Here is a 26,595-nt window from a genome sequence, read left to right as displayed (position 1 = left end):
TATTGCTATTTTTTCGCATGATTTCGCTGCCACAGTTAACGTGGCCTGCCAGTACCTAAACACAATATTTTCTCGTATTTCTTAGCCGCCATTCAAGCGCTGCTATGGGTTCGCTGCGGCGAGAGCTTAGCTTCGGTTATTACTGGTATGCACATTGGTTTGCTGATTTCTTGGCATTTCTTTGGCTATTGACTCTATTAGCTTGGGTTTGTGGCTTTATTGACTATTCACCGCCGCTGCTTGCTTCGTTTGTTCATTGGTTGGTATTTGTTGTCGGCTTTTTTGTGCCACTTCTCTGGTGTTTGCCTAGTACTTGAATGAAATGACGGTTGACTTATGGACGTTGATGTATGTAACTTTAGGTAGCGAGCGGGTGCGCATTGCAACACACGCAAAGGCTGTGGTAGAAAGTGCATAAGACGACGGTGTGGTTGGAGTCGTGGTGGTGGGTGGTGAGACCTCATGTTACAGAAGTGTTGATGAAACACAAATATGCGATGTTTCCTACTTCCGCCTTTGCAGACGAGTTGATTGGCTGGCTTAGCGATAGGCGCGTTGACGTGGGTCAGTACGATTTTTCAACTCATTTGCATGCTTCATTTAATTTTAATTTGTAGAAATGTCGTCCGCATGTGGGGTATTGAATGATATAGTCGGTCGTATAACGGTTAACAGTACTTGTATTTTTCGCTACTTTTCAGCCAACAACGCGTGTTGCCAGCCAGTCAAGTCAGTTTCAGGCCATAAAACTTTTGCAGTCGCTCACGCAACAATTGCCATGCCTTGTTGCTGCTGCTCCCCGCGACTTTAAAGTCGATGGAGTAAGTTGTGTTCGTCTTTCATTCTCCAATTTTATGAACAGATTGGCTGGAAAGTTCGCGTCGTTTTTATTTCTTTATGTGCTTATGTAGCACACACTTACATATATTCATAAAAATATGTTTATGTATTATAATATTGAAGAAAGGCTTCCTCCGAGTAGTGGTGTCGCTGGTGCACTTGCTGCTGCTGCTTCAGCTTCACTGTTATGAATCGTATTGAATAGGTGCTATTACAGCGACATAACAAACAGCGGAGCAGAAGCAAACAATAACCACAACATGCGAGGAAGAAAGCGAAAGCGGGTCAGCGCGCTTGAGTTGTTTGATGTACATAGTGGAATCCGACTCCAGTGCGGCCGAACGCTAAAATACCATAGGCATCCACTCGTATTTAACACGATAAACCAGATGCTGCTGCTCATGTGTGGGACTCTCCACTCCACTTTGCTGCATACCTGCTTTTATTTGTTTTTATTTTTTTGAGTTTGTCAAACTCGCTTCGGGCAAACTCTGGAACGCGTGCTACTTTCCGTGTTGACCACAGCTCAAATGTTACGTCAGCTGCAAATAACGCCAACTCCAGCTACGATGATCGTATTCATCAACAACTTTGATGGTGTGTTGTCGTTACACCTGTTGTCCCGCATACGGTGACTTCGCCTCTCTTGAATGTTTTAGTTAGTCAGCAGTATTTCATGATCATTAAGCAGTTATGCTACAGTCGGACAGACAGCTAGACGGCGGACCACCAACAACGTCATTATTTTGTGCTATTACCATAAGCTAACCTGCCACCATAGAAGGCATAGAAGGCGTCATCTTGCGCTTTACTCGCAGCTTACGTGTGTATGTATTCTTTTTCGTCATCAGCATTTCTTCTATGTTGGCGTGCGACATTTCTGTGAGAGCTTCGGTGGTGTCTTCGTTGCCTCGGTCCAAAACAAATCTCTATTGACTTTGTTTACAATTTTCGTATCTTGCGGCAGTCTTGTTTCAATCGCTTTCGGACGCGGACGTCTTTGTCGAAATTTCCCATTACTGCGCGCGCATTTCACCATTTGGCTTGTCGCGCGCTCTTCCTATGTCTGACGGTTGTTGTGGTATTTGGAACAACAGAATTGTGCTTCGCATACTTTGTTGGTGGTTGTAGCCATCACTGGAATTTGCTGTGCGAAAATAATTTTGCATTACTCATTGAAGATTGCGGCCTGTCGCCACCACTTATCAGTAAATTGTTATTTTTGTACGTATTGTAGCGAGCGATGTGCAATCTTGTATATTATGAATATTTACACTACCTACATATATTAAATGTATCATATTTGCTGTCACATTTCTCAACGCATCGTGAGTCATTGGTTCGGCCAGCTGGTCGGTACTGAGGTTCTTCCCATTTTTACCGCTTGACTGTTTCTTATCAGTATTTTTTCCGATTTTACTCATCATAATTGCTTTCTATATTTGACAATCTACAACTATGGCTTATCAAAATCGTCATAATTCAATTAAAAATCATAATTCATAAGTAATTTATAATTATTTTTTACGTGTGGGGAGTCAAATATTTCGTTATCAAAATAATTGAAGAAACAAAAGATAGTTTCTAAAAAAAAAATGAAAAAGTAGTTACAAAATTAAAAGATTAAACTAAAAAAAAGTGAAAACAACCTGATTTATATTAGAAGTAAAGCGTGGAAATAAAGCAACAACATCAAATTCGAATCAGTTTTTGGGTGGATAAAACGGCTAGGTGAGGTGAGGTAGCCACTGAGCCGAGTTCTTCTTGTCTTTTTATCTTTTTTGATTGAGTTGCTAACAAATTTAAAGTGAGAAATGCCTTGAGGTAAAAAATCAATCATTTGTTTGATAAGTAGAAATTAAAATCCAGTGCAATTAAAATCTCAATTCAAAATTAGTGAAACTCAAACCGCTAATTTTGCGGAAAGTAAAGAAGAAATTATGAGTGCAAATATCCGAATTGCTGAAATATAAAAAAATTAAAATAAATACAATAGAAGTTTTGCTGCGCGCCGAGAAAATTTCTTGATAAAAAGTGCCTTGAATGGGATGTATTGAGTGAAATATTGAAAGCGCCAATAAAAAACGCCAGTGTCGGTATCTCATATTACGGCTTATGCCCTACAAATTGCATAAACGTACAATTTAAATATTAATCGTTGGTAGCCTCAAGGCGTCATGCCTAGTTGTAGGGCAATAGGGGTTTTAAATTTTTTGTTTTTTTTCAAATTGTGTTCCATTAATGTTTTTATATAAGAACAATATTTATCTCAAATTACATGCAATGAACCTAATTTGGCAAGCATTTTTTTTAAATCTGTGATGTATTGTTCTAAAAAAGAGGGTTTTGCGATGAATGGTACATCTGGCAAATCAATTTCATTGTCCTTCAACTGAAGAATATACAAACATTAACAATGGCGGCTAGTCTAAATTTATATTTAGTTTTTCAGTAATAAAGTGGTTGAGTTACACAATTGTTTTTTTGTTTTTCAAAAATCAATCGATAAAAAACTGGACTTTCATGTGCTGAAAATTTCCAAAAACTAGTTTTTGAGTAATCGTCGTCACCGATTTGAAAAATGGCATTTGCAGAAATAAGGAAATGCTGTTCGTTACCAAAGCCTCTATTAAAATTCATATCTCATTCAATCTTGAATGGATGAACTTAAATATTTTTAAACATTATTTTAGCAAGTTACACTTGGAAATAATTACAAAAAAGAACAAAAAAATCGATTTATTGAAAATTAATATACTTGTAGACATACTGTTACTCCTTAGCCTTCTTAACCAGACACATTTTTCCGTTCCAATACCAAAGGTTATGATTTTTCCGCAAACTAATTTAAACGTCCAAGCAGCAAGAATACTGCTTAAAAATTCTCTAATTGAAGGCTATTAAAAACTCGTTTAATAAATAAATTGCAATTTCCACCAAACGCTCCATTTTTGTTTTTACTTTTTTTTTTTTTGAGATTTTTATAGCAAAATAGTCATTTGTGTACACGTTTATATTCATCAGGGCGAATCTATTAAAGGTGGTGTTGGTAAATCAGCTGATTTGTTTTTCTTCTCTCGCTGTCTCCATGTAGCTGTCAGCACAGAATAAAACAAGGCGAATTAAGTTTTTGTTTTCTACTTTTCCAATACTTTGCCGTGACAATCGAACGTACAAAACATTGTTGTTGGTCTAGTGCCGCCACCTTTAACCCTCCGATGTTCGGTGCCTTATGATGCGGTAAGTGCATCATAAGGGTCTGCCCAGACCCATACAAATAATGTAAGAAATACGGTTTTAAAAATAATTTTATTTATTTATTTGAAGGGATTAGTATTAATTACGAAGAGCAATTGGGTTTACAACTATATAGTTGCATGGAATGTTCATTAAGACATATGGGACGATTACATTTGCTGCAGTTATAACGAGTTTTACGTCGCGTTTTCGAAGAAGAAGCAGCACAATGGTAGCACGATGGCCGTGTTGAAGCAACTTGAGCATATGATTGCTGCTGTGCTGCATCTGATGTCGATGGGCAAGATTCCGGTACCTAAAAGTAGCGAAATAATTTATTTTAAATTAATAAATATGAATACATGCATACACATATCTTTATACGCGGAGATATATGTAGGTGTGTATATAATTCATACTCCCCTTGATATTGAAAAGATTCATTGCTTGTCTTATATGAGCAAACCTCCATACTAATGGGTTAGTCGCCCGTTTCGTCATATGTGGGATAACTAGCTGCCGTGCCAATTCAATGATAAATGAGCGCCTCTTATCACTCTGCTTTGCCGGATTCAGCTCGTCATAGATGATGAATGAGGCCAAACCGGCAATATCAAGCATATTATAAAACATTGCCAGTGGCCAACGGTTTGTCGAGCGTTTGCACGAATAGCCAGTCAACATTTGATCCATTGTATCTACCCCCGCTTTAAATTTATTGTAGTCCAAAATTTGATCTGGCTTGAATTCTTTCAATAGATCGGTGCTTTGACGGTAATGGGCAGTGGATAACATAATTACTGGATTTTTCGGCTTTGCCATATACGAGCACAGAGCGATATTATTATTGTGATAACAAAATAAAGTGCTTTTAACATCACGCTTCGGGTTAAGCAATTCATGCGGAATGAAGGTCTTATTTTTTCTTACGGTACCGACGAAAGCCACTCTACGAGCCATCAACATTTCTGCCAAGTTGTATGTTGAAAAAAAATTGTCAGCATGAACAGTCCTACCGCTGTCCATATAATTTTCCATCAATTTCATGACGACCCGTTCACCTTGATTCGTTTCTCGCTGGCCACCTGGTGGTTTTCCGGTATAAATTATACCTTTCAAAGGGTAGTTTGAAACAGACTCACAAATCCACCACACTTTCATGCCATATTTTGCCGGCTTACTCGGAATATATTGGGTGAATCGAGTGCGCCCACGATATGGAAATAACTGCTCATCGACGGTTACATGACAATCCGGAGTGTATGCTTTCTCTAAATTGGCCATCAGCAGGAGCCATACATCGTCCAGGGCAACAGATTTGCTTTGCTTCAACATCTCAGCACGAGTACCACTGTTATCGAAACGGATGAAAGTAGTTAAGCTCTTGAACCGATTCAATGACATAATGGCCTTATAAATTGGCATATGGCGATAGCTCATCTATACAAATCCTCAATATCATCATGGTTTTGATCCAGAAAAGCCTCTAACTCGATTTCCTGTTCTATATCTGATGCTTCACCGAAGTCTTCTTCATCTGGAAAATATTCATCATCTTCTGCGTCGCCACTTATTTCAAATGGATCGGGCTCCTGTGCCATAATTTCTTCAATTTGTGCCTGAAGTCGCTGACGTTCTTCCGGACTCACATTAGCTGCACTTAGCTTACGAAGCAAACGCGTCATCACATCAACTTCATCCATATTTACTTGTTCCATTTTATTTAAAAAAACACTTCCCACAAATTAAAAAACACGTGTTCACTTTAATTTTCAAATGTCAACTAAAAAATGATCTCTGCCGCTGCCTTCGCTAATAGTTTAGTTGTTTACACCTAACGGTTAGCCAATTTACATGAGAAGCTTATATGGGTCTGCACAGACCCATGTGAGCTTAATTAACGAAATTAGTTTAAAATTATTATTTTTACAACAAATATAGCAAAAATCTTAATTTTGCTACTTCATTGAGTTTAGCACACTACATTTTAGGAAGTCATGGACTAAGAAGCCTCAGATATTAAAAATAAAAGAGCTACATACATTTAAAGATCGAATGGGTCTGGCCAGACCCATATGAACATCGGAGGGTTAATAAATGCGCCTTGATATTCATTCTTCAAATTTATTCGACATAAGTTCAGCTGTGCAAAAATGTTATACAATAAAGAGTGTGTTAGTTTTTGTGTGGTCGTATTGCGGTGTCCGCTACTGTGTTGCACCTTACATACATAAAATCTATTTACATGTTAGTTTGAAGAAATTTTCTATATAAATTTTTAACCGAAACTACCAAATTCCAAATTTCAACATCTTGCGAGATTATAAAAATATATTTTTTATTTTACCAAATTAATAAACTAAAAATAAAATTATTAAAAACAAATAAAAATGGATAAAAAAATCATGAAAGCAAATATTTTATCAAAGCAGCCAAAAATAATAATGAATATTTAAAATCAATAGTGTTAAATATTAGCAAACCGCTTGCAAATTCAAAAAAAAAAAAAAAACAATAAAAAAACTATAAAAGAAAAAATAAAAAAGGTTAAACATTTATCAACATTTTTACGCTCCACATTTTTTATGTGACACCTTAAAACTGATAAAAACCCAACTCCATTCACATAGCTTTTTTTTTTTATTTTCTTATACAACTATATGCAATGACCTTTGGAATTGTTCACTTCGCATCAGATTAGATAACTAAACTTTTATCTTTGATATTCAAACTGATTGCACACAAATTTGTGTGCGTGTGTGTGCTTGCGTCTCTAAGGCTAACGCACTCTCATATGTATCTCTCCATCAGTAACTTCATTATCACGATTTCCAAATACTCATCAGCTTTCGTTTTACTATGCGCATGCAAGCATATCATCTGACAACTGTCTATCTAATGGACTGGCTGGCATCATCGACTCGCGGTGGGAGAGAGCGCGCGCGCACGCATACCCATGCTGCCATGAACGCACACCCGCTTATTAACTGGTTCACTAGTTCACGTTCCACAAAGCAATACCGCGCCGGCGGCTACAATCCCCCACGGCAGCGTTCCCCTTCAATTCATCCAACTCAAAACTTTGAATTCGCTTTGGGCTCTCTTCTACGTTGCTTCTTCGCTTTTTTCAAATTTCAGTCTGCAAATTATCGTCTTGGGCTTTGGACGCGCATTTTCAACGTCGTCGTCGACATTATCGTTTACCATCAGTCGCTGCAACACCAACAACCAACACCTTGTTATCGTTATTGTCAAAAGTGTCGTCATCGGGTTTTTATTGTCAGTTAGCTGAATGTGCACCAGCGGCTTTTAAATTAGGTTCGGTTTAATTTGTGCTGATTGCGGTGCTGGTAGTGAGCTTGTGGTGTAGCGTGGTTCGCGTAATTATTGTGCAATACTTGATCGGTGGCGTTGCTGCAACTAAACACCTGGTACGCTTGAAATTGTAAGCAACAAACAAATATTTGCGAGTGCAGATGTTGGTTAAGTTACAACGCGTAACTCATTTCATAGTGTGCATTTCTTTTTCGTTTTTTTCCTTGCCGGTTAACTTGTTTGTGATTTATATTGAATTTGGCTATTTTAGTGTGCTTTAATCCGCCACACAATAAATGCAATGCATTTCAGATGTTTAGAGTCCTCTGTTTTGTGATTGTGTATTTACTAAGTGTTGTGCCTTCTCACAAAAAAAAAAAAAAAACAATTCCTTGTGTTTGAAGATATTTTGTGCTCACATATGTAGAAATATAAAAATATAATCGACTAACGCTTATGGTTTTGATGTGCAATGTGGCAGAATTTTACTTTTAGGCTCCGAAAGGATTTGTGCATTTTGCTTGATTTATTGCACAGCCCGCGAAAAAAACAAACATTCTGAACATTTACATTATTTATTTAACTTTTTTTTTTATTTAAAAAATATTAAATATAATTTTATATTTATATATTTCGAAAAATTTTCATCAAAATTTAAAATTTTATTTTTAATTAAAGTTAAAAAAAATTGTTGTATACTGTTTTATAGTCCATTAAATTTTTGTAGAATAAAGTGCAAGTTTGCAGTTGATTTTTTATAATTTTTTCCTTGAAGGTAGTGCTTATTTTCTCCATATAGGTTAGGTTAGGTGGTACTGGCTAATCTTTAAAAAGATCTCACTTAAGCTTTCTCCATATGACAAATCAACGAAATTTGTTTTTCAAATGGAGAAACAAACAGCGTCAGGGAAGCAAATTTTCAAAAATCAACAAGAGTTTTCAGCAACTTCAAACTTGCAATTTACGCACTAGAATTGAATGGGCTATAAAAATGCGTACACCTTTTTTTTAATTCTGATTAAAAATTTGGAAATTTTTATGAATATTTCTCAATTTTTCCAAAATTCGTACCAAAATTCGTTTGTTAAGGATTGAACTATATTTTTATTAAAAATTAGTTGAAATTAAATTTCAAAAATTTAATATCAGGCTTGTACATATACAATATACTTACATTTTAGGAGTGACTACCTTAGTGACAAACTTTATTTTATTATATTGGGGGTTTTGGGAACTTTGACCTTTCTAGACTTAATCAGAAATGGTTATTTATGGAACAGCCGTAGAAGAAGGGCAAATATAATTTTAATTTAATTTTCGAATTAAATTTTTTTTGTTAATTTTTTTTTTTTGTTTTCGAAAACAACCGAAAATGTACTAGAGCTCTTGATTTTGTTCGGACATTTCCGGGCACAGCCGTGCGATGCTCATTACGGCAAAATTTTCGAGCGTGAGCTCGAGTATATCGACATTTTTGAATACTTTGGCTTTTTCTCAGCTCTTTTTTTTAGTTTTATATATTAATTTACACAGTGTAAACTAATAACACCTGGAAAATTAAATTGACATTTTTTGTTAAGCTGCTCAAATTGTTCAACACTTCGAAAATTTCGAACAAACATTTGGGCACCAAGGCAGCTCGCATTGCTCGATGCCTGGATATATGGAGCTCTACCAGGTACAGAAAATATAAAGCGAGAACTAATTTAACACATATTCATCCCTGACAAAGTATAAAAAATCAGTGGCATCAAAAAATTCAAATTTAAGCAGTAAAAAGCAGAAAACTAAGTTAGAAGTCTGTACATTTATAAAAAACAAATCAAATACATTAAAAAATAAATACAAAGTAAACAAAATTATCCATTGTGTTTTACATTTTTTACACCAAATGAAGCGATGTTGTTGTCAACTAGACACGAGGAACCTTTGCGTATTAATTACCTAGAAACGCGCTGACTTTTGATTTTCCAGTGTTGAGTGTGGGCGATGTGGCTATAAAAAAGTTACGTTACGCTCATCGCTTTTCTGATTTCTTCAAAAAAGTTTGAAGTTACCAGATTTCAGTATATCATTTAGCAGTTAATGACCGTCCAGTTTTCAGAGGTGAAATAAATTTAAATCAATAATTTTGTCACTAACTTCTAATATTTGGATATAAAGACCGGAATTAGCATCTTTTGAGTGTCATACGACTGTTGTTCGTTTCCGAGTCGTACGTATGTATGTTCCTTGAACTGCTTCGAATTAACGCCAAAATCTGTAAATAATGACAGACCGAATCTCTGTCTACGATGTGAATGGAAGTTCTGGTGACACCTTCTCGGCGCCTTTGCGTTTTCTTGTCCCCGAGTTAGCTGCTTGCAGTGAAACTTAAAATGAAATGTCGCATTGCAATACCTTTACAATATAATTTGGAAATTATAAAGCGCAAACTTTTATTCGGTAGTCAGCTAAGCGAATTTTAGTTTAGATCACCGTATTTAAGATATAAGAATTAGAAAATATTGGTTAATTCTTTCGCGTGCAGTAAATATTTTGATGTTTTTTAGTTATGTAGTTGCGATATCCGATAATTGGACACAAACTGATAGAGTCGTCACAATATTATATATAATATTTACCGACGCATTGGCCGTCTCTAACGTCGAAACAGAAATTTAATCATTTATAACTGCATTATACTAATCATTCGGAGTATGAGCAAAAAAATTCTTAATTTCATAAGTCATCTAAAAAAAAAAAATTATTCGAACAAAATTAAGTACAAAATAATATCGTAAACCATATTGCGAAATGCATAACAATTCTAAATACTTTGGATTATATAAAATTAAATTCATGAATGAGTGGATTTGAGTAGGACGGACGATCATTAATGAAGACCAAATCGTGGGTAGGGAAAACTTTCCTGACTACTTGATGCTTCTGATACGGAAACATGCACTATGTATGTACGCAAAATTAATCACCCCATTATATATGTACAGGGTTGGCCATATTAAACTGACCCATGTGATTATTAAAAAAATATGGAAAAAGAAACATTTTTTTGTGTTTCATTGTGAAAAACATTTAATTTAGTTCAAGGAGATTCGTTTACATCACTTTTTGAATATGATATCGCGCAAGTGGTCGCCCTTAGCTCGTATAGCGTAATGTGCCCGTTTTTCGGCGTTTTCCATAGTTTTGGCCAGCGTCTCGGCCGATATGGCGGCTATTTCCCGTCGGATATTGGCCTTAAGTGCGCCTAGTGTCTTTGGCTTGTTGACGTAAACCTTAGATTTCAAATAGCCCCAAAGAAAAAAGTCCGGTGGCGTCAAATCCGGTGATCGTGGCGGCCAGTCAAAATCGCCGCTTTTTGATATCAAACGGCCAGGGAACAAAAATTGGCATATTCCAAGCGACGAGGCTTATCGGCCGGCAACAGTTGTTGATTTAGTTGTATTTGGTACGGGAATATCCCCAAATCCAAACGAATGATACGTCGTAGAGTGGTCCGAGGGATGTCCAACTGAGCAGAACGACGATTACCTGACGTTCGCGGCGATGACTCGATACTGGCTTGTACGGCCGCGATATTTTCGTTAGATCGTCTTGGCCGCTTTTTATTTGGACGTCGGGTATTAGCCACACTGCCGGAAGACAAAAATCTTTTGTGCATTTGCTTGATTGCGTTCTTTGACGGCGCACTTTTCACTTTATTTTTTTTTCTCCACGCACGTTGCGTTTTTACAATCGAGAAGGAATTTTGAATGTACAGCTGAACAATTTCAGCGCGTTCTATTGGGGTGTACTGTTTCATGGTATAAATCTCCTTCGACTGACGCTTCCAACGCGGTATGTCATTAGCTGATCTGAAATTACAGTAAAAAGTTATAGGGTTACTCAATGGGTCAGTTTAATATGGCCAACCCTGTATATATATATATATATATATAATTGGCGCGTACACCCTTTTTGGGTGTTTAGCCGAGCTCCTCCTCCCTTTTTTTGATGTGCGTCTTGATGTTGTTCCACAAATGGAGGGACCTACAGTTTCAAGCCGACTCCGAACGGCAGATATTTTCTTTTTATGAGGAGCTTTTTCATGGCAGAAATACACTCAGAGGTTTGTCATTGCTTGCCGAGGGGCGACCGCTATTAGAAAAATGTTTTTCTTAATTTGGTGTTTCACCGAGATTCGAACCAATGTTCTATCTGTGAATTCTGAATGGTAGTCAAAATTAAAATTTTTATCATTTAGAAACATTTGTTTTTATTTAGTAAAAAGTTGTTCAAAAAGAAAATTGGATGATTAACACGTTGAGTACCACCATACAACAAAAAAATGGGGTTCGTCCGGCCACGATTTTTTTTTACATAATACAATAGAATATTTGAATTTTTGAATAGGCCATATGATGCCACATTGGTCTCATACCCATAGGCCAAGCAGCATAAACAATGCAATGGCTCTAGTATGGCGTGAATACAGTACTACTAATAGCCTCTATGAAGCAGCTGCATCAGCACAAACCGAAATGTCACACATTATACCGTGAGACCAAGTGTCACCACGAGGCCTGAAAGTCCCTTCGCACTGTGAGACCAACCTGGACTCACATGGCACTCAGCGTGTTAATTTTGCGCCACCTTTTACATAGATAATGCCTAGTCAGTATATCTGAGCTGAAAATTCGCCTCTTTAATCAAAAAACAAAGCCCTTATAAGAATAGAGAAAGTTCTCTTAATTGTCATTATTCTACCAAGAGGTACATATATTGGGTTGTCCATGTTGCATATCTTGGTTCCATAGATTGAGCCCCGTCATCATTCCATCCAGCAATCGTGGCTTGCCTAAGAATTCCGCTACCGCCCTCCCACATAATTTCAAGCTTGTTCCTCTTGAGAACGTCATAAATATACACATCACTCTCCTTTCTGAAAACGCAACTAAGCTAGTTCCTTAGCTCTGAAAACGCAGTTGATATGGGAACATTCGACTTCGTACAAAAATGTCAGAATTATGCTAAGGGCTTGGAATATGAAAACTAAAAACTTTATTTTATCACTCTCTAGAAAATACTGCAAAACATTGGTTGGAGTACTGACGGCAACCGACCAACCAACTGACGGGACACTGTCTCACCCCACATCACGCAGCCGAAATGGGATTAATCCAAAGCGATGCGTGCAACACATGCAACGAAGCGAACGCTAGGAGTATTTTGCAACACCTACTTTGCCACTGCCGTGCTCTTTGTAGGACTCGACAAATGTGCTTAGAAACAACATATTTTTCATCCTTGAAGGACAGTGCTGACAAAAGGCTGAACGGCTTGTTAAAATTCACGAAGTCGTGCATTAAGAATTACATAAAATAATAATTCGACTGCAAATACATAGCACTGGCAACATAATGAAGCCTAGCGGTGTAAGTGAGATGTTTTTTACAAATCGGCCAGCACTAGCTACCCCAACAAACGTCTTCGCCACGGCATTTTTACCCTTTGCTTACATTGCATTTAGTAGTTTTTTAGGTGCGGAAGCCGTAGTTTAGTGACTTAAAATTTGAATTCCCTAGCATCAGCACCAACGCTATTTTCACCACGATCGAAACGAATGCTACGGCAATCACGTACGTTAAGATACCTTTCGATGTTTTTTAGGTCTTTTTCTGAGGATATTACTTTAATATGCCTGAATTTATTTATTTATTTTTTTTTTTTGTAATTTTTAATGCTTGCAAAAAAATTTCAAAATTATTCGCTGAATGTCGCTGGAAACTTTTCTTCTCGAATCAGTAGTTCCTGGATTTTTCTTCATAAATTTCGCCACTACCTCGAAATGAAATGAAAAAATTTGCATATTCATAGTCACAGTTATTTACATTTCCTAAGTACTCCTGCTTACACACAAACGCTCATTTGTTTACCATGCGGAAGTGGCATATACACAAGTCCAAGCACATATAGTGGTTGGCTGCTGCTGTCATTAATGCCGTCACTACCAATTGAGCAACGAAATCACTGCAACTGATTGCAATGGGCGCCCGTTGCTTGGTGATGTAAATAAAATGACGTTGTCAAAGGCACTCAACGCCAGTCGGTGTGTAAGAAAAAAGCTAAGCATACAAAACAATGCCTGCTGAAAAATATTTACTTTAAGCTAAAGGTGCAGTCGTACTTGGCTGTCACAAGCAGCAAACAGCGGGCGGCAGCAATATTAGTGCGCGCACTGCTTACTGCCATTATGTAATTTGCCTTGCGCTGCCCTGTAGCGCTCGTTTGCCGTTGTCGCGCATGCGCTGCGCGCACACACCAACTATCCGATGGCTGACTGCTGCATGTTTACCTTGACAAAATGTTTTGTTAGCGCATTCGCCTTTTGGTATTTGCTAATTATATGTTTTTTTTTTGGATCTCATGTTTTTTGGTTGTGTTCGATGATCTCTAAGCGGCGACAAAAAGTCAATGAGCGTAGGCCAAATTGATTTAAGCCATCAGAAAAGTGAGATAATGCTAAGCGCCTACACTCGTTTGATTTCGTTGGTTTTTTTTTGTCACTTTCGGTTTTGCGAGTTTTTGACGTTTAAGCAGCAACTCTTGTGATTATTATTGTTTTGTCCATCCTACTGCTTTTTGTTATGCTTTTTTGCTTATGTGTAGTAGGAAGTTCATTCATAAGTGACCCACATGCCGAAAATCTAATCACTACATATTTATGGGTATTTGCAGCAGCGAGGCTAATGGCGCTGTGGCGTGCTGCTAGTGCTACTGACCTGTTAAAGTTAACCGCTTGAGGCAATTGAAAAAGTTTTTACTCTTTATACATTCATACATACGCACAAGAAGTTGTGGCTGTGGCAACTGCAGTAAAACATCCAAGTTAGAGGTTCGCATAATTTATGCGCGATTTTTTCATTTTTGTTTCGTTCATGACATTCAAAATTTTCAAAGGCGCGCGCGCGTTCAAAGTGACAACGGTAAAACTTGCTGTGTCAGTTGTAATTGCCACAACCAACAACAGAAATGCTAAACTCAACTGCAACACTTGCAAGCTAGAAGCAACAGTTAACGAAACCGTGACCTTCGCTGGCTCAGTGCATTCCATATCTCACACGGACACACACACACATACATATGCGCTAGCCAGCACTTCCATTGCGACTTTGAACGTTTTTTTTCACAATTTTATTTTTTCAAATTTTCTTTTACAATTTGTTTTAATTTTTTATGTTTGCTACTAAATTCTGCTTCTCTTGCTTTACGTAACGCCAATAGCGGGTTTACATAAAGGTGAAGTGCTAAAGTTGCTGAAGGTTGTAAATTGCCGCTGACAATAATTGCACTTATCGTAATTATTGGTTTGATGTTGTTGCCGTTGTTTGACTGCGTTTTGATTAGTCTGCTTAATGCTGTTTTATAATCAATTATTAATGATCTTCCGTATCTGGGTATGTGTGTGTGCACTTAAGTAATTTAAATATAACTGGTTTCGTTGATGTCAATTGATGAGAGGGCAAGTGGAAAATATTAAATGCTTGCTTTTAATCTTAGGTATTAGGAAAGCAATAACACTTAGTCAACGTAAAAGATTCCGATGTCGTGAAACATAAAATGTTAGAAAAATGGAATTCAACAATGTTGAAAACACAAGCAAGAACTTTAAAATGCGACGCGCGGGGTTTAATGATGTTCCTGTCTACGATTTTCAATATAGTTTTTTGGAAAACATAGAAAAAGTTTAGCAAATTGTACTCGAAGACCATCGTGAGAGACGAGAGAGATATTGGTGCCTTGTTGTTGTTGTTTTAACAGTGCAGTGCGTAATCAACGATGTTTTCGTGTTGATTCAAGTTTAAAATAAGGTGGTCTGAGAGTGCTGAGTCTTTTGTAGAAGCAGCATCGTATTGTTATATTTAAAGGAAACACTATCTTTGGGCCAAGATGTTACCGAAGCCTTAATTACCGGTGAAGAGGTACGGGTCTATAAATATGACACTAAAAGCGCTTCTCAGATGAGTTAAAAACGAAAAGAAGCCCAATAGAGTCCATTCAAAATCACGCTGATATTGTTGTTGTACCAGTTTATCAGGCTCTGCCGTTACATTGTAGTCACCGATCGTCATCGTCAATCTCACCCAACGGTAGGTCCAAGAAACGAGCTGTTTCGATGTGGTGGGTCCAAATGGAGTGAGACCAAAATTTTGTTGATTGTTGTTGTTGTAGCAGTTCACTAGACCCTGCTGGTACGGTGTAGTCATCGATCATCATCGACTAACTCATATAACGATAGGCCAAAAAAAAACGCGGTGTTTCGACAGGTTGGGACCAGAGGAAGAAAGATGTTAGGTGAGTGGGCTTAAGAAAGCATGTGAATAGGTGGTTAGTATCGTGCGGGGTACCTTCACATGCCGGACATATATTGAGTGTGTTGAAAACGATTCTGGATAAATAGTAGTTTAAACTGCTACAATATCCAGACCGTAATTGAGCCATAGTTGCACGGATCTAACGAGGCAGCCGAAGCTCTTCATCTGCAATGAGTGGTTGGATTATGATAACGACATTCGGGGTTCAAGAGTGAGAGTCTTCCGATAAACGTCGTTTAATGTCTGTTATATACTCTACAGTCCAGTTGGAGATTGTGTTTGGTCCTGGATCTCGTCGGTCTAGTCGAAGATATGGCGCCTGACTTGCCCGGGACGTGGTTCAGGCTCTACCAAATGTCTGCAGGGGTGATTACTATGGTAACATCCAAGTACAAATTCATTGCTGTGCTTCTTGAGCGGGATCATTGAAGCCTTGTAAAGGTGTTGCAGGGGAGACATCAGGATGCAAGCCATGGTTGTCCTGATAGCAGTGCTTTGACAGGTCTGACGCTTTGACTACTGCGAATCACTATTACCAGGCGACGATGCAGAAGGAGAGTAAAGACTCGAAGGTGACGCCCAAAATTTTGCGGTTATTAACGGTCGGTATTAGTGAACCATCGATTTTCACCTTTATGTTATGACTTTTTCATATTTCCACAATTCAAATTTCCACAGAAATTATTACAGCAGCAGTTGCAGTCGGCCCATGAAACGTGCTTTGAATATTAGAAGAAGCGTTGGAATGAGTGTAGCGAGTCCCAATGAGATTACTTTGAAATGAATTAAATAAATATCAATGAGTAGTTTATTCTGTTCTAATAGCTTAACATAGTTCGTTTCATTGCATTATCCAGTCGACATGTTTGTCAATAGCCTTATTTAGAACGCTTTGCCAAAATAATATATATATGGGGCATTCTTCGCCAACCGGACACCCCCATCTGCCCAGAACAGTTTTTATAAAAAAAATTTTTCCCGATGCCGAAATAAAAGCTTATGTCATGTACTTTAATTTGTCGTGTTGCACTTTTTAAATATTCAAGATGGACGACGAATATTGACAAATATGTTGGAAGCTTAACAAAAGATTCGAGTCTGCAGCACCAGTACCAGAAATACTAAAAAGCCATTCCTTCCAAATCTCAAACAAAAAGGAAGTGATTATTAAAAGATTTTCCAATTCTCCAGAAGAAAAAAAAGTTTTACTGTGAAAAAAATCCTGTATTATGAAAAAAAAATTCCAATTTCAGCAATTTCCTTCAATATTTATATTCAGCAGCGAACCCAGAAACCCCCGAGCATCATGTCAATATTCGTCGTCCATCTTGAATATTTAAAAAGTGCCACATGACAAATTAAAGTACATGACATAAGCTTTTATTTCGGCATAGGGAAAAATTTTTTTTATAAAAACTGTTCTGGGCAGATGGGGGTGTCCGGTTGGCGAAGAATGCCCCATATGTAAGAAAGAAGATATTCCTTCTTTCGGTTGAAATTCATAACGTTTATTAATTCAGAATAATGTATTCTACAATTGCAGTGTTTTTTAATTAAAAGTTAAAAATAGTTTTTTGAAAAATAAGTATCGTTAGCGCACACGACTGATGACGACCGCTTCTTCCTCTTTAATGCCGGTTCGCCGGGGCTGCCTTTTAGATAGAGTTACCACCCTTCACATATATATATATTCCCGTGGTTCCTGGGGGAACATAGGGCTTCAAATAATGTATATGTGATATTTTGACCAGTTTCGACCATTTTTTCTTTTTTCCTTTTTTCAATTTTCATTATTCTACGACAAATATCATATAAATCTAAATTTCAAACTTTCATATTCGTATATATATTATTCTAGATCGGATTAGATACCTAATCCAAATGCAGGACGTCCGGAATTCATCATAAAATATCGGGGGAATCTAAGTTTAAGAATATATTGGGACTGCTTTTGTAACTAACCAGTCCCTAAGATTCGACATTCACCTACTAGCCCATTGGCATATTCAAAAGTTCGATCACAAAAAAAAAACTTTTCCGCGACCGAATGATAACTCATCAACATTTTGAACTGATTTTTTTTTTTTTTTTGAATTTTCATTACTTTTATATAAAAGTATAACTCATAACAAAACCATGCAAATCCAATTTTCAAATTTTATGCAAAAGCTAGAAAAAATCCACAAACTGTTCATCCCAATTTCATAATTTTTAAATCGAATTTCTGAAATATTTTGGGTATGCAGTTTTATAGCTTATTACATTTTATTGTAGTATAATAAAATGCATGTTAAAAATTGCTGAAAAATCTCCTTCATTTTTTTATAATTTTTCCCCCCTGACGGAGCTGCGCATTTTCGCTGTGCTTGTTAGGGGGCGTCCATAAATTACGTGAGGTGTTTTTTTTTTTTTAAATTTTCTGACCCTCCCTCCCCCCCTGGTGAGATGTCGTGAGATTTTATTCAACCCCCTCCCCCATCCCCCAATCTCACGTGAGATTTTTCAAAATGTGGGTTTCTTATGTAAACGCGTTGGATTGTTATTGTAAAAAGAAAAAAAAGTTGCTTCGTGCTTTTATTTACGACTAGTTAAGACTAGTAATCAATATTGCTGAGAGTTATAAGTGTAATAAAAATTTAACAAAGAAGACTTAAATCGTAATTACTGCGATTAAAAAAAGAATATCTACTCTAATTCAGTCCATGGAGAATCATGCGCGGTTTCAAGAGAGACTATTGGGGCCAACATGTCCATATGATTTTCAGTAAAATCATGTGCTCCTTCAACTTCGTTCTAATCTAGCCACTCTAAGCCGTTGACGCTTGCGCACAGTAACTCATTAGCTCGTCTTGTGACAATCCGTGAGGGTCGCACTTTGCGGAACATACGCGCTTGCTTAGCTGGTGCAATCTGAGCTGCTCGCCTGTGCTCTGCAGCTCTTGTGATAGATGCGAAGTAAATATCGCATGTACTGTAGCATATTTTCTCTAAATCATCACGTATACTTGGACAATAGAGATCAATAGGCGTGCTGATGAAGGCATTCAGCGGTTCAATCGGTACGCGTATTAGAAATGGAGCAAATGATTTTCCGTCATGTTCTTTAAAGTCCGGAATTGTCAAACGTCAACCTGAGTGATAGGGCGTTCGGCTCATAGCGGCGCGAAAACAACCGACGGGCTACACTGTACCGCAAATTCAGATTAAATTGAGCTATTTGGTATAAAACAAATATGGTGGTTTGACAGTAGTAATGTATAACGTCGAAGTATGAATGAAATTATTTTCTTTTGAACGAATTAGTGAATGATCTTAATCATACTACGATTACGCTTGAGATTAAATCTTAAGCATGTACAATTTTTTTGTTTCAATCAGAAAAAAATTGCGTGATATTTGCCGAGACCCCCCCTCTCTCCAACGTAAGATTAGATGAGATTTGACGCCCCCTTATAAGTAAATACGAAAAAATGTTTTATTCTTTAAGAATTGTTTGTTTGTGTAAAATTTATTAAAAATATTTATATTAACTTTTCTACAAATATCAGAATATCATAGACGAGAATTTGTTCTACATTCCACAACGCATCACCTGGTGATATATTGCAGTTGAAATGTCTATAGTTACTGCGAAAATTAGCTGTATATTTTATCGTATGGTGCTTTCCATTTCAATTCAACCGGGCTATTCGGGACATGTTCTTCTTCATGTAACTCAAATATGTTGCTCTCTGGTCAAAATAATGAGACACGCATTTTTTTGTTCGCCCGAAAGAATTTTTTTTTTTAAGATTTATTGGCAATTTTGTTTTTCGGCTCATAATCGATTTTTTTTTTAATTATAAAAATGCTCTCCTGTAAAATTCGATTTTTGCCACATGCAAAATTCTTCCAGTTGAAGTGTTAATGGTTAGTTAATGGTAGTAAAGGGTTAAGGTATGGGCCTTTAGCACTGCGACCATATTGATCTATTGTGCACCCTATGCTGTCTATTGACTGTTAAGTATGCTTATGAATTGTACCAGCTCCTTCTGAGGGAGTGATTGAAGGTCTTCATCTATAAGCATGAACTTGTTTAAAAACGTTTTCCTTCTATGCGTCAACCCCGGACATTCGATGATGATATGTTCTATAGACTCCTCATCTTCGCAACAAAATCTGCAGGTGCTGGTGTTAGTTATGCCTAATTTATGTAAGTGTTTGTTGCAGGTGAAGTGACCCGTGAGGGCGCCTGTGAAAGTGCGAATGCTCTTTTTGTTTAACGTGAGGGCCATGTTAGCTCTTTTAGAATTGAAACTTAGGAACTTTTTGGAGTGTCTAAGACCCTGTACGTTGTTCCATTGCTGATTTATTAGAGTTTTGGCCCAGTATTTTACTTTTTGTTTTATGCTGTTTTTGTTAAATCCAAACATGGGACTAGGTCCGATGAAATTTACATCTGCTTGGCTTGAAAGTCTGCCTTTTCGTTGCCGTCATATCCCTCATGTCCTGGTACGCAAATTAACGAGACATTGTTATTGAGTGCCTTGTGGCATTCTAAGAGAGTTTGAGAGTAGAAGTGTTAGACAAAGCTCACTGAATTTTTACTGAATTAAATAAAGTTATGTCTCTGGGTGCAATCCGAGATTACATTACAAATTTCCGGAAATCCCGGTTTCAACGATTACCAAGGTGGTATTGGACTCCCAACTATTCATATATTTATCTCTAATGCCCGAAAACAATGTATTTCTATGAAGAAAATATGCAGTCATTTTTCAACATTATTTACTACATGAATCCATGCATAAAACCATCTTATCGAATCAAGCAAAAAGGGAACAATAAGCATGCACCGTATTACTTTTAAATTGACATTTTTAGTTCAAACAATGCACATTCACTCCATTTGCCGTTTTCGTATTTCATTCAGTCGTGAAGGTGAAACAACAACGGCTTCGTGCATTTCGCCACATCTCTGTTTATTATGCCAATGCATTTAACATCTCCCCGATAAAATGCCGTACATTTTGGTTTTTTTTTTTCAAACACAGAGTGTTATAAACAGAGGGTGACATATTTATGTGTTTAATTAAATGTATTACAGATTATTATGATAAAATCAAACAAGATTTGAGGTTACTTAAATGTTCGTTTACTAATAATTTAAATGTAGCTTTTGGTAAATAGAAATCAAGTTCAGTAAAATACAAGATTTTATTATATTCCTTCAAAGTTCTTAAAATAGGAGAATTATAGGCATATAATAATATTGTGATTCCGAAGATTTCTTATAGGGATATTAAGGTGAATGCGTTCTAATATACTAAGAATGGGCAGTTAATCTCTTACAATGTCAAAGGCGAGGAAAATAGCAGGAATCGGTTCGGTGAAATATATTAAAATCGCAGGGCAAACCGAAAATACATTTTTTGTATTCGCTCAGGTCTCAGTATATGGCTGCCAAAGTATGGTCTTCAAATGTAGACAGCGAATTCTAAGTCAGAGCGAACCAGAGATATGAATTACTAAAATCCGCGCTGAGTCGGCGAATGAAAGCAATCGTAGAATATGACTTAGTGCAATAGTGGCTTTTAAATAGGAATTTAGAGTCAAAAGCCACGCCGAAATTGGAAATTCCACCCACTGTGCCTGGGCAAGGACCACGAATGTAATATTAAGCAGAGAAAAGGGAATGAAATTTATTTGTTACATAGATCTAATAGTATTTGCAACAATTATATATAAAGGGTGATCAGTTTAGTGGTGTCGGATTTTAAATTGAAATAAAACAACGGAAATTAAAATTCAATTGATATTTTTGTATAAACCATACATGACATTGTTTTAAAGATTATCCTTTTCAAATGTTGGTTGCAACTCCGCCGTAATTCGGCCATCCTTTAACACAAATTTCAAATGACTCGCTGAAGAACTTCGGTCGGTATCTCGTGAATAACTTTAGTAATGCTTCAATCGAAGTTGGTTTATTCACAAAGCCTTTAGACATTATATACCGAAATAAATAAAAGTCGAAAGGTGTTATAACACACGATCTTGGTGGCCCATCCACTGGTCCGAGACGAGAGACAAATTGCTCATCCAAAAGACGACGCAGTAAATCACAGGCTGTTTGGCAAGTAGCGTCGTCTTGTTGAAACCAAATATTGTGGAGATCAGGCTCTTCAATTTCCGGCATCAAAAAGTCGCAACAGCGTTTATCATTCACTGTTGCATTGGCGCCAACCTCGTCTTTGAAGAAATATGGGCCGATGATTCCTCCAGCTCATATGTCGCACCAAACGGTTGTTTTCAATGGATGCAATGGTTGTTCTTGAATGGCTCTGGGCTACTCCCCAAATATTGGAAATGTATTTATTGACATAATCATTAATCTAAAATTCCTCATTGCTGTACACCATAAGTTGGCCTGAACGCGCTATGAACACTTTTCACAGAGCGTCGATTTTCGTAATACAATTGTACGATTTGTAAAAGTTATTGAGGCGTTAGTCTTTCCATGATAAAATGTCAGTGAATACTGAAAAAAAGTATGTATTTAGGTTGACAGTAGTCACGCGAGATCTGTCAAAAAACCCTATTGGAAAAAGTACCTCCAATCTGATCACCCTTTACCTACTTGTAGTTAGAAATTAAATAAAGCGTAGGTCGGTAGCTTCAACACCAGCGCACAAATTTCACGGTTGTCGTTAATGAGAACAGTGGCAAGCCAAAAAGTCAGTGGAAAAAACACAAGCAAAATTTAGCGCAAAAGCAAACCACAGACATTAAATTAAATGCTTAATTCACATAAATTAAAATTAATGCATGAACACAGTTACTTGTTTGTGTATGTATGTGTGTATGTTTGTGTGTGTTATAATGGCATACAGAATCGATTCATTGTTTTTGCGCGTCTCAACAACGGAATTCCGTTTGTTCATAAATATCACTTACACATGTAAATATACGCACTTATTAATATATAAATATGTAGATTTCTTAACATATTAATGCCGTTTATAATTGCATTTTCATTTTTCCATTTGCTACCTACTACTTTTGGTTTTATTTATCGGCTTAAAAACTGTTGAAAGCTCAATTATGGGTATTAGTCAATATCCATAAATTATTGCATAATTCCATTGAATATTTTGTATTTAAATCCTTGTATTATAAATATATAGTTTTCTTTTATAACTTGATTTTACTTATTAACTCTACTGAATGGATTCCGTTGTATTTAATTTCTTGAGCTTTATTGCTTACTTACAGACGTATATCAAGTGGTTATTCATTATCTACTGAAATATTTGCTGTGCTGTATACAATATAATTGGCGCGCACATTGTTGGGTGTTTGGTCGAGGCTCTCGTCCATCGGTAGCCGTGTTGATGTTGTTCAAATGGATCGAAGTCCCAACTTCCACTTATCTGATTGAAGGTGGCGCATCATCAATTTTGTTGGAGTTTTGCCAAATAAAAGATCTTTCTGTTCTCTGTTGTCATAGAGGCTTTGAGAGTATGTAGTTTGAAGGTTTCCGTGCTCACACTAACATTCTGCTTTTTTTATGCTCTGTTATAAGGAGAAGGTTATTGGGACCGTATAGACTCTCTCGCGGCGGCCAATGCTATACCTTTATCGACGAGTCAAACAACAACATTTTTTTTCTTCAAAAATTGAAGTTATGAAAAGGAATTAAAACAGCAAGCTAAGATATGTATGCCTTCAAATTACAAATTACAAATGCAATATAATGAAAGATTCCATGTCAAGTAAAATAAATAAATAATTGGCGCGTATTGGAGCTCCTCCTCCTATTTGTGATGTGCGTGTTGATGTTGTTCCACAAATAGAGGAACCTACAGTTTCGAGCCGACTCCGAACGGCAAATGGTTTTTATGAGGAGCTTTTTCATGACAGAAATACACTCGGAAGTTTGCCATTGCCTGTCGAGGGGCGACCGCTGTTAGAAAAAAGCTGTTCCTATAATTTTGCTGTTTCATGCATGGAGATTAGAACCCAGGCACTCCCGAATGGGAGTTACACACCAATCCATACGGCTATAGCGGCCTCCATTCCATGTCTAGTGATCCAAGTAATTTAGACATTGTCGTACATTTTTTTGTAAATTAGTTTATTTGTAGGTTGGGTTATAATAAGAAGAAGAAACTAAAAAAAATTGTTGAAAACGTTGGCTTTTTAAAGTGAAATACATACATATTTTCGTGTGATTTTTTCTAAAAAGTTTTTTTTTTAATAATTTCATTTTTTTGTTGAAAACTTTTGAGAAAAACGTTTTCTTTTGTTATTTGTGAAAAAATGATTCTTTTATCATTTTTGAGAATTTTTGTTTCATTGTTTCATGCCATTTTTGAAAAATACCACCGATGGATTTTTCTACTAATTTTTTTCATTAACCCTTTAACTGTTGAAATTTGTTTTGAAAAACTTCTGCCTGCTTAATTATTTTCCAGTATACTCGACATAAACAGAGTAAAATGTTTCTGCTGCAAAAGTGCAAAAGTAGGTAATTATGACTAAAAATCAAACGTTGCGTGTTGGTTGCTCAATCACAATCTGAGAAATGCATATGAAATACCTATTTTTTTATTTGAAAAAATCGTTTTGTAACGGTACTTCCCCAGAATTTGCTGTTTCAGCTTACAGCAGATATTTTTATGAGGAGCTTTTTCATGACAGAAATACATTCGGAGGTTTGCCATTGCCTGTCGAGGGGCGACCGCTATTAGAAAAAACTTTTCCTGCATTTTGGTCTTTCACCGAGATTCCAACTAACGTTCTCTCTCTGAAATCCGAATGGTAGTCCCGCACCAACCCATTCGGCTACGGCGTCCGCCCTAGAATACGTACTCATATATTACGACCGCTTGAAAATCGATCGAAGCGCCGGTATGTCCATTAGTAGGCAGGTATACGGTATTCTTCTTCGCTGTCTAAAATTAAGGGCCTTAGGTTATATGGATATTTAAAAAAAAATTTTTAAACGTAAATCAAATCAGTAAAATAAAATCACATATTCTACAGCCTCTTGAAGCAAAGGCACTTTATTTTGATATTAAATTTCCCTGAAAATTATATTAAATAACACTATTCCTCAAAAAAATTTTCAAACAACCTCCATTTAGCTCGATGCACGTCAGCATTTCTCCAATGTTTGATCATTTTCAGAGATTTATTAACCAACCTTTGTGAATGTATGTTTGTATGTATAAATGCAGAGGCCAGTCATTAGTTAACGTACTTCGCATAGCTGATTCAGAATTGCTATTATTGAATAAAATTTCCGTTCTTCGTACTTTGGCGGAGTTACACCCAATTTTGGTAGAGTTGCATTTCCTTTATGCTTTTTCTGATATTAATTTGTATAGCTTAAAAAAAGTGCACATGCCCACAGGTTGCTGTGCACAAATATTCATACACATACAAATGAATGTGTTTGCATTTGCCCCCTTGGTGGTAGCGTGGAAAAAAAATTAACAATTGCATGCAAATAATAAAATAAAAAATTACAATACGTTTGCACGAAAACTACTGCAATATTTTACTATTTACTCTTAGAATGAAATTACTAAAACAAATCACGCGCATTTGAGTGTATACTCGTATTAAAAAATTCAAATTGCCAATACAAAATAGCAAACACTATGCCTTCGTTCATTTACTCAATGTTCGTGCGTGGTGCCGGCCGTTTAATCGCTATTGCGAATGTCAACGAACGACCCGATAGATATGAATATGTACATAAACACATATTTCCACATAAAGAACTACTAATGCAAGCAATGGCAGGTTGGCAACACTGTGATAATCAATGCATAGCAATATGTTCCTTACTATTCGGATAGCAATACAGTTGAATCTCGACGTTATGTAACTTTTTTTAAATTTCAAAACAGTACTCGAAGGCTGATTTCTTAGTGTAAATTACACTACATTTCAAGCAAGTATAATTTTGCGGCTGCCGTAGCTGAATGGGTGGGTTCCAATCTCCGTGCATTAAACACCAAAATAATAGAAAAATCTTCCTTTTTTAATAATGGCAGGCAATGGCAAACCTCTGGCAAAGGTCTGTCACTTCAGCAGCATAATTTTTTTTTTTTAATTCCAACTCCCGTTTAAGCGCTAATATGTCTTTGAAACTTATTCCTTTTTTTTTGTTTCTGAAGTAGTTGTTTTTACAACCTTTCCTATAATACTGCGCTTTGCACTTTCTGCTACAATAATTTACAAGTACACCCTTAAAACTACGAAATTCCGGTATTTTCGTAGTTTTGAGTTACTGCCCGAACTGATGAGGGATGACCTTGCCTGTTGTTGTCTTATTTGCCAATAGTTTTGGTCTTGTTTCCACAATTTCGATATGATTCGCCTCTCATCAGTGGACATTTATTTTCTTTTCGCTTTCAATGAAAAGGTCTGTACTAAATTCTATCGAAAACCGATAAACTAGTAGCTTATTAGGTTAGGTTAGGTTAGCCTGGTTGGCAATAAGCCACGCATAGACCTTTTCGCCGCTAGCGATACCAGATGGAGACCAACCTCTATGAATACCGAAAGTAGGCATCATGTAGGATGTCAGCGCATTTGGCGAATTTAAGCAGAGCTGGGAGCAATTTCGGCTGCCACTGGCTTCGGGTACTCGGCAACAGTATTCTGCCCGCTCATTTCACACGTATTAACACACTCGTCCAATCAGTCGTTGTTCAGATGGCAATGAAGCACCATAAGCGAGGGATGTGTTGATTTTTTTTTTTTTTTGTATATGACGAACACAATCTCAGTTTTTTCGTAAAGAAACCCCTGTCTTACTCCAGTGAGGTCAGTCAATCAGCTGATTCTGTCA

At 36.8% G+C, this 26,595-nt stretch overlaps 1 protein-coding gene across 5 annotated transcripts in view; it reads left to right on the top strand.

Annotated features, from left to right (window-relative positions):
* LOC128855111 (elongation of very long chain fatty acids protein 7) overlaps positions 1-26,595 on the top strand; it is an 82,456-nt gene that overhangs the window by 32,938 nt on the left and 22,923 nt on the right. The window contains exon 1 of one of the 5 annotated variants that reach the window (XM_054089751.1): positions 2,046-2,064. The exons of 2 other annotated variants lie outside the window; for them this stretch is intronic. The gene's annotated coding sequence lies outside the window, so the exon portion shown is untranslated. Of the gene's footprint in view, positions 1-2,045; positions 2,065-7,410; positions 7,523-26,595 lie in introns of those variants that run through there. 2 more of the 5 variants (XM_054089749.1, XM_054089748.1) reach the window with 2 other exon arrangements.

Source organism: Anastrepha ludens, chromosome 2 (genome assembly GCF_028408465.1).
Source record: "Anastrepha ludens isolate Willacy chromosome 2, idAnaLude1.1, whole genome shotgun sequence".
NCBI lineage: Eukaryota > Metazoa > Arthropoda > Insecta > Diptera > Tephritidae > Anastrepha > Anastrepha ludens.
Note: the sequence above shows the minus strand (reverse complement) of the source record. Positions and strands in the feature narration are given on the sequence as shown.